Source organism: Puntigrus tetrazona, chromosome 24 (assembly GCF_018831695.1).
Source record: "Puntigrus tetrazona isolate hp1 chromosome 24, ASM1883169v1, whole genome shotgun sequence".
Lineage (NCBI taxonomy): Eukaryota > Metazoa > Chordata > Actinopteri > Cypriniformes > Cyprinidae > Puntigrus > Puntigrus tetrazona.
This window is the reverse complement of record NC_056722.1, coordinates 14924290-14934035: the sequence shown is the minus strand read 5'-3', so window position 1 is coordinate 14934035 and position 9746 is coordinate 14924290. Positions and strand designations below refer to the sequence as shown.

Genomic DNA, 9746 nt, shown 5'->3' with positions numbered 1-9746 from the left:
AGGACTGGCAGGTCCTTCAGAATCCCAACTTCGATGGCCAGGTGCCAGTTTGAGCAAAATGGTGTAACTTTGCGGGCGGGAACTTGTGGCATGTGTCCTCTGTACTACCGATGGTAAACTGGAGGTCTCTCATATGAGACAGCATGTCGCTGGAGGAACCACCCCTCTGGGAAAGGAACAGCGCTTTTAGCCAGCCCCATCTGCCAGCTAGCGGCCTCAACCAGTTCCAGGTGGTGGTGGGATTTTGCACAGCCTGCCGATGGGTTTTAGGGTAGGCCCGGAGAAAGCGATCAACCCTCTTTTATGTCCCCATATGTGTCCTTTCTGCGTTTGCGGCGCTGGGCTTCACCTGTCAGGGGCCGGGCCAAGACCTGTGCCCAGTCATCAAGTGTGCCAACCAGCACCGGCAGTCACAGTGGTTTCGAACATTTTTGAGATAAGATTCGAGGTAATCGAAGTGAGCAGTCATCTTGAGCAGAAGTTTAGTAATAGTAGCCAGCGCAGGCGTCTGGCTGTGGAGCGCGTGGCGGCAACAGTCCTGCTCGGTCTTGCACCTTGACGGCTGGCGATTTGATCAACAATCTGCTTGCTGGCTGCGAGAGGATGACCTCGCTGAGCAGCTGAGGGCTTCTCCATGGAGAGGCTAGAGAAGCGCCACCTAGATCGAAGTCCAGAAAATATCGAAAAAAAAAAAAAGCGATGAAAGGAAATCACTTGTCGGTGATTTGTAACCCATCTCCACCAGTGTCACGGTGAAGTATCGCTACGACAGAGAGAGCTCAAACTAAGTGAAATATTGAATGGTGATAAGTCGATGCTCAACTTCTGGTATGCCACATGTGGCTTTATGAAGCTAGGCCGAGGATAATCAGCTGGTGATGGGTGCAGCTAAGGTGGCGCTGATTGTCTCTTGGGATATATATATATATATATATATATATATATATATATATATTTTTTTTATTTTTATACACACACACACACACACACACAAATACACACATACACAGGTGCATCTCATTTCACAGGTGCATCTCATCTTCATTTCAGTAGTTAAATCTCAAATTGTGAAACTTCTTTATTAAATAAATTCTTATTGCACATAGACTAAAGTAGTTTAAGTCTTTGAGTTCCTTTAATTGATGATGTTGGCTCACATTTAACAAAAAACACCAATTTACTATCTCAGAAAATTGCCATATCAGCTAATTAACTCAAAACACACCTGCAATAGTTTCCTGAGCCTTCAAAGCGGTCCTCAGTTTGGTCCACTAGTACACACAATCATGGAAAAGACTGCTGATCTGACAGTTGTCCAAAAGAAATTCATTGACACCGCTTCATAAGGAGAGTAAATACAAACATTCATTACCGAAGAAGCTTGGCTGTTCACAGAGTACTATATCATCAAGCATGTAAACAGAAAGTTGAGTGAGAAAGGAAAAGTGTGTGAGAAGAAAAAGGATGCACAACCAACTGAGAGAACTACAGCCTTATGAGAATTGTCAATCCAAAAATTGAAAATTTAAGTGAACTTCACATGGACTGACACTGGGGTTGTGGCATCAGGAGCCACCACATACAGGCGTGTCAAGAAATTTGGCGCTACCGTTGTCATATTCCTCTTGTTAAGCCACCCTGAACTACCAGACAAATGTCAGAGGCTATTATCTGGGCTAAGGAGAAGAACTGTACTGTAGCTCAGTGGTCCAAAGTCCTCTTTTCAGACAAGTAGAAAGATGTTTCCATCTTAAAAATATATCTAAATTACGACCCATGCTTTCAATCTCTAATGCAGAAAATTGTTAATTCATGCGTTTATGACCTCAAAGGTTAGATTATTGCAATGCTTTATTGGAGTGGTTGTTCTTGCACGCAATAAACAAACTTCAGCTAGTCCAAAGCGCGGCAGCCAGAGTCCTTACTTAGAACTAGGAAGTATGATCACATTAGCCCGGTTCTGTCAACACTGCACTGGCTCCCTATCAAACATCGAATAGATTTTAAAAATCTTATTAATACCTATAAAGCCATGAATGGTTTAGCTCCTCAATACTTGAGCGAGCTCTCACCATCACATTATAGTCCTGCACGTCCGCTGCGTTCTCAAAACTCTGGCCATTTGATAATACCTAGAATATCAAAAAATCAACTGCAGGCGGCAGATCATTTTCCTATCTAGCACTTTAAAACTCTGGAACAATCTCCCTAACTCTGTTAGGAAGCGACACACTCTGCCAGTTTAAATCTAGAATTAAAGACACATTTTTACTTAGCCTACATAACACACCAACACGCCTTTTATTATTGAAATCCGTTAAAGGATTTTTAGGCTGCATTACTTAGATTTGCTGGAACAGGAACACTACTCCTACAATACGATGTACTTGTGACATCGTAAAAGAATGGCATCTACACTAATATTAGTCCTGTCTCTTTCTCAATCTGTTTTCAGTTGTGTATCCAGACTAGATGGTGGATCAGCACCCAGAGATTATGTTCATCAGAGACCAGAACACCTAGATGCGCCCGTGGACCAATCACACAGATCCTGATGCACACACACACACACACTAAGTCATTTACACTACCTGACACAGCAGCGTTTAAAATTGAACTGGAAGTTGAAAGTGCTGGGCGTCCGGTCAGAGGAGAACTGACCCCAACTGAGTCTGGTTTCTCCCAAGGTATTTTTTCTCCATTCTGTATGCATGGGGTTTGTTTCCATGCCGCTGTCGCCTCTGGCTTGCTTGGTTGGGGACACTTAACTTCTAGTGACTATCGTTGAATTGACTACAGAGAGCGTCTCTGCATTTAATAAGAAATTGGTCACTCGTCATTATACATCCCCTATCATTATACTGTACAGTGCTTTGATGCAACCTGTGTTGTTAAAAGCGCTATATAAATAAAAATGATTGATTGATTGATTGACAAGAGCAGTACACTCTCAAGCTGTAAGGTCAAGATCATCAATCAAAGTCCTTGAGTCTGGATGGAAGGATGAGAAGCTCATAGCCCAAATTGCTTGAAGCCCAATGTTAAGTTTCCACAGTTTGTGATGATTTGGGGTGAATAAATATCAGCTAGTGTTGGTTCATTGTATTTTTGAAAACCAACGTCACTGCACCAATTTACCAAGACATTTTTTGGAAATGTTTAACATGTTTACAGTATTTTTTTCTACACCTGCCTAAAACTTGTACACACGTCACATTGTGTGTGTGTATATATATATATATATATATATATATATATATATATATATACACACATATATATATACATACACACACACACACACACAACACACACCCACACACACACATATATATACACATACAAGCATTGCTTTTTGTATAATGTAAACAAGATAATAAACTAAAAATATGGTTAGCTCACATTTCTGCTAGTGGGAAGTCATCAGACACTCCGGCACCCCATAAACCTGAATGGCACAGTCCACCACCTTACTCGCCATCCTGCCTGCTACCACCTTTATCATAGCAATCTAATAAAGAAAAAAATATTTAGACAAGATCAAGATGTTCAGTAAACGTGGGTGGCAGATTTGTGTGCAGGTTTGTTTTAGTTATGTCATTCATTTGAGAGAGATTTAATGAAAAAGTGCCACACCTTGATCTTACAGGCATAGACATCCCCACAGGCAATACAATTATGGTATAAGATTATATTACTAAGTTATTTCACAGAATTATAGATTTTGTGTGGATCTGGTATGCATCCAACATAACATTTAATTTTAAATATACAGACACAAGAAGATAAATATGAAATTTTCAATCATGTTTGCCCATCTGCTGGAGAACTGGGCCTCATTACAAAACTAATTTTCTGCAAATGTGTACTGTATAATGTACATATGATTCAGAAACAGGTCTAACACAGTGCGTATGTATACACTTTTAAAACCTCCTCAGCAGGAGAAGGGCTTAAGGTGTGTGGCTTTTCTCCAAACCCACAATATGAAGCAAACACAAGGTGTTGGTTCAGCAATGAAGAAACAGCAGGGAGGATAACATTAAGCAGAATTGCTGCAAGAATCTGATTCCTCCATTTTTGGTTGAAATATGATTCTGTGTTACCATGACTACAGCTCAAGCAGGATATGGAACCATGCTATTCAGGCTGACTCTAGGAATTGCATTGTGGGTAAAAGGCCCTCAACACAGCTGGAATGGACTTCAGGGCTAGGAGAGAGGAATTTGAAAAAGGCATGTTTGTTGATTAATGAACAAGAATCACCATGACATTTTCATTATTACAGTAAATAAAGATGTTTACAGACCCAATTACATTTTTACTTAGTGTTATTATATTTCCTACTGAAACAGTAGTGTGTGTGTGTTTTTAAATGTATAGTTATAATTATTTATATTAAATATATTAAATATATTATATATTAAATATATAGCCAATAGTTACATTAAGACCAGGCCATGACGAAAGTTAAAGTGAATGCACTGGTTTAAGTGAGGATATTCCTAAATGTAATAATACAATGCAGTCTATGTGTGATAGATGTTTTGTTTTTGCCTCTAAAGAGACATAAGTATAATAGCTTTTAAAATGTACTATAAATTAAATAGCTTTTATAGGAACACCAGAGACTTGTTATAATTTTTGCTCTGTGCTCTGTTAATTTGGTCAACTTTCAGGACTGGTCTTTAACTGATCTTTATGCATACATGTAGCTCCTAAAGTGACAAGGTGATGGGAATAAATTAAATATGAGGAACATTTATTGTATGTTGTATTTTTCATAACAAAACTAATAAATGTTTTACCATTCTGGAATTGGAACAAGAATAACAATGTCTGAAGGAAAAAAACTCAAGGGCCTTCCAAAATGATCTCTCTCAAAATGTATTAATCTCATAGATAATCTCCAAGAAAGCCGTTGTGCAGACTTGCTATTTTATTATTTTTTCCAATTACTATCTTATGGACACATAGAATTTAAAAGCTCTAAAAACAATATTTTAATCTGTTGAAAGATCCTTTGCATTCCTTTTTCACTCCTGGACCCCCTGGTTTAAAGCCCTCACAGTAACATTAAGAAAGTGTTTTTAAAGTATGGGGGCATGGCCACTAGAGGAGTTTCTACTGCTCTCTCGGAGTTGGACATGTCCCATGTGAACATATCACTCTCACAGACACATCTGTTGACGCAAAGTGACAGAAAGAGAGGAGATGAGTTCTGAGATGAACTGTCTATTTGGTATGTGTGTGTACATATTAGAAGGCGGTCAGTCTGTGAAAGTTGATTTCTTAACTCTTCGATCATTTATGTGTCAGTTCATGCATTGGGCAGGAATGAATGAGATCTTTAACAGAGACAGGCAGACAGACAGAAGGGGGTGAGTAAGATAGACAGACATTTGATGTGTCAAGACTTATTTTACCTGCAATTCAAAAAAAACAAAAAACAAATAAGAATAGCAATATTTTACCTCTTTCCTTGCAGCCTTGTTGCCCTGTGTGTCCAGTGTGTGAGCAGCCTGTAGTGTTAACAAACGTGACTGTGAAATGGCGATTCGACACTCCGCTTATCCAATGAGCTACCACCTCCTACAATGCAACAATGCAATGCAACCTGCATTATTACACATAGCAACAACAAACGGACTCATATTGCATACCTTAAACCAGAACTACAGGACTGATGCAATAGGTACAAATGAAACCAGTTGCAATGAAATGTTCTTCCACTGGGTGCCAGTAATGCGTTGTTTGCACTCGGGAGATAAAACCAACCAGACAACAGAGCGGATGTCAGAAGATTTCTCAGGCAATTTTTATTGGCCTGGCTTTTCTAATGATAACAACGGGTTGTACACCATAAAAAATGTGCCTTCATAAAAACAGATCCAAGGTTGCACATAACAAACATAAATTGTATGTCTACATACGTGTTGGTAAAGACTCTTTCCAAAGCATATCTATGCGCTGCACGTTGACATAGCAACCCAGGGCCCACTCTGCCAGCCCCACAGCCCTCATGCAATGATGAAGTCGACCGGGACCCAGGCGTCCCTGAGCAATCTCAAAGCCCCGCCCTTCACCTATAGCCAACCAATCAGAGAGCAAACAATTAATCTTAATAATGAATCAGTGATTTAAATGCTAATCAGGCATGAATCAGTCTGAATGTATAGTTATATATCAAGCATAAATCTCATAAATCACATAAATAAATCCCTTTGAATAAGTGTCTAAAGCACTAAAGTGGGCTCATTAGTCTGCAAAAGTAGATGAATACAACCAACCAACAAACAAACAAACAAACAAACAAACAAACAAACAAACAAACACACACACACACACACACACACACACACACACACACACACACACACACACACACAATGATAAATGAATCTTACCAAGAAGAATGTTGCAAGCAGGAACCTCTCACATTGTCAAAATGGATCTCAAAATGGCCGCCATGGATTGCATCTACATAGATAAACAACATTTTACTCTGTAGTAAAAGAAAGAGACCCCTAAGAGGACTCACAATAACACACAAGCCTCAATCTGAAAATGATAAAGTGGTGGAGAGAAAAGTAGAAATCAAACTTCTTCATTGAGAGAATTAAACAGAGGGTGATGAGAGAGTGTTGTGATATGGGTGTGGAGCAATAGTGACACACAAGTTAAAGCACAGACATGAAAATGGATGAGAAAAAGATTGAACCTGAGGTGATGATCTGATAAGCCTTATGTAGCAAGGTAGATTGTGTTACTTAGAACTCACCGTCCTGACTGAAAACGGTGAGTGGTCTTATCTTCTTTACCCCTGGTGTGTTCAAAGGGACCAGGATCATGCTGTGCAGCCCATGCCTGAAAACCATTTACATATGTACACACACATTTACTATATTGATGAAATGTTGGTGGAAAGTCCTGTGTATGAACAGACAACATTTCACAGTGTTATCATTTCAATGTTGCTGCACATAGTATTTAATTAAGTGTATATTATAATGTGCATATTGTAAACTGATGATTTTCTCATGTATAAAAACATGTCTCCTATGAGAGATTCTTATTATTTATTATGTTAATTTCATAAAGTTAGATTTAAATAAAGTACAACATCAGAAAAACTTCTTTTCAGTCTTTCAGTTGCCAAGGTCACTGATCACTGCGGGAAGACAGCACTGCCAAAAAAACAAAAAAAAAAAAGAAGACAGGAAGTGATGATCCTGAACAAAGAAGCACTGGGGGTGATGAAGAAGAGAAGCAGAGAGCAGGATACTCAAGAAAACAGCAAGTTTTCGCATGGTAAAGGCAACGCTATTAAATAAAACTAATCATTGTTATTAGTTCAAAACACACATTTGTTGTGTTGGTATTTATTGTGTAAACACTCAACACACTCCTATGTGTATATATATATATATATATATATATATATATATATATATATATATATATATATATATGTGTGTGTGTGTGTGTATGTGTGTACATACAGTGCACAGCATAAATAGGTACACTTCTCTGAATAACTCACTGTAATGTATTCTGTACAACATATATCTTCTCCCTCTTCATGTTTCTCCACTGCTAAAGTAACTCTTAAGCATCTTAAAAGGATGCTATGTATAAACTGCTATATATATTTGTTAAAAATCTAAAAATATTTTTTATATGATTACAATTTTCGTATCAGTGCATTTCTATCATTTTATCAATAAGCCATGCAGACTTTTAGACCCCTTAACCTACCCCAAATCTAAACCTACCCATTTTAGCGAATATAAATGGATATAAAAACAATTGATCAATATATGCAGTAAAAATAAAAATATTCGTAACTTAGCATAAAAAAATATTGTTATATAGTTGCTAATCCCACTCTTAACTCTAAACCATATAATAACTTCTGTACAGTATAAGGCAAACATGAAAGACAGATAAATAAATGCAATTACAACCATTTATTTAGCCTCGCTTGAAGTGGCAACATCTGAATACCTAACTAGCGCATCGTCAACATGAGGGCTTTTGCTATTTACAGTCACTAGAATCACTGATCAGGATGGAGACTTGGCTTTGGGTCTGTTTATCGTAGCTGGAAGATTTGCATTATAGCGCACTAATAAAATTGTTTCATTTTGTATTTATGTTATCTTTTGATGTGACTGTTGTCAGTCACAGAATGTTGAGAAAATGACTTTGTGGTCCATGGTGAGTAGATATTAAATGACAAGTAAAGGTTAATATTAAAATCAATGCTGTGATTTCAATAATAAAGATACATTTTATGTGTAGTCAATGAGTCAGTTTTGTATGTGTAGGTGCATGCAAAAACGTAGGTATATGTTCATTTTATAGAACCACCTTTTTAGGTCAAATGCATAAAAATTTCATGAGAACACATTGGAAATACACATCTACTGAAGGATTTTTAGCTTGGCAGAATGATTATCTTTACTGTCACGCTGAAACAATTCCCAGTAATTCAGGGAATAAGGTGAGGGTAGTATCTTCCGCTTCAAGATCTGTATTCCATCACACAGTACTGTGTGTTAACTGATGACAGCTTTGATAAAGCATAACTCCTCACACCTCCCTCCTGTAGCAACATCAGAACATTTTGGATGCTTTTGGATCTGAAATGATTGACTTGGTCAGTATGGATTACTAATAGTCTCTATTTTGTAAATACGTTTATTTTACTTTGCTACTAAGTAAAAGTAATTGCTGAATTTGTTCAGTTTTAGAGGGGTTTACTTTATATATTTACTATATATATTATAAAAGACAATAGCAAATCTCTTGTAACTCTGGAAAGTATTCTTGAATGGGTTGTTTAAGCACCAATTCCCATGTCTAGTGTAACAGACACAACATGCAAATTTGTTTAGAAGAAAATGTACAAATTTGAAACAGTTGTATGCCTTTTTGGGAAGTAGAGTCTTTCCACATACTGAACAAGACAGCTAACAATCTCATCTCTCTGAAACAGACTTGGCAAACGTATTTTTAAATGTTGGTGGTTGTTGGATTAGCATTACTCAGGGATGGCCCCAGCCATAAGGGGTGGGATGTTGTATATTCAATTTCTAGCTAGGCTTGTTCGAGATAAATCTGCATTGGGCAGACGGAACGCTTATTGTTTTGAATCGCTCTAGTGGTATTCTATTTGAGATCGGCCTGAACATGCTGCTTCAAGTTAAGCATGTCTTCTGACTGCTATCTATTAATGAAGATGATGCACCTCTTCTGTAACATGCAAAGAAATCAGTAAATAAATTTACAACTATAGCATGTGTGCATGGGTTTGGGTTCAAATCTCTTTTCCAACAAAGAGAACATTTAATTACATGTTTTTGTTCCAAATTCATAACATCAGTCAAAGTGTTTGTAATATATTCCTTTTGTGAGTGGACTTATATTTTATATGACAGAATGGAGCAAACATATTTTTTTTGTATTCTATACAGTGATAAAGACTTTGTTAAATTAGCATTGTATTAGAAAAATAAAAACATAAAAACACCCAAAATGGCTTGAAGAACACAGATAAACCAATTAGTTGCAATGGTATGCTTATTGTCTAAGTATCTCTTCAGTCACTACTTGCCTTTAATTCAGCTATGCAATAGCATATGCCTTTGTCCATATTAAGAATTTCCTGGATCCTCCTATTATTTAAGGCTTCTATGAGTTTTTCACTTGTGAATTTACTGCATGCGAGGGTGCCCTTCTAA

General features: G+C 37.5%; 1 pseudogene; it reads right to left on the bottom strand.

The window, feature by feature from the left end:
- Positions 1-465: 465 nt before the first annotated feature.
- Positions 466-9746, bottom strand: part of LOC122330211 — a 43626-nt pseudogene continuing 34345 nt past the window's right edge.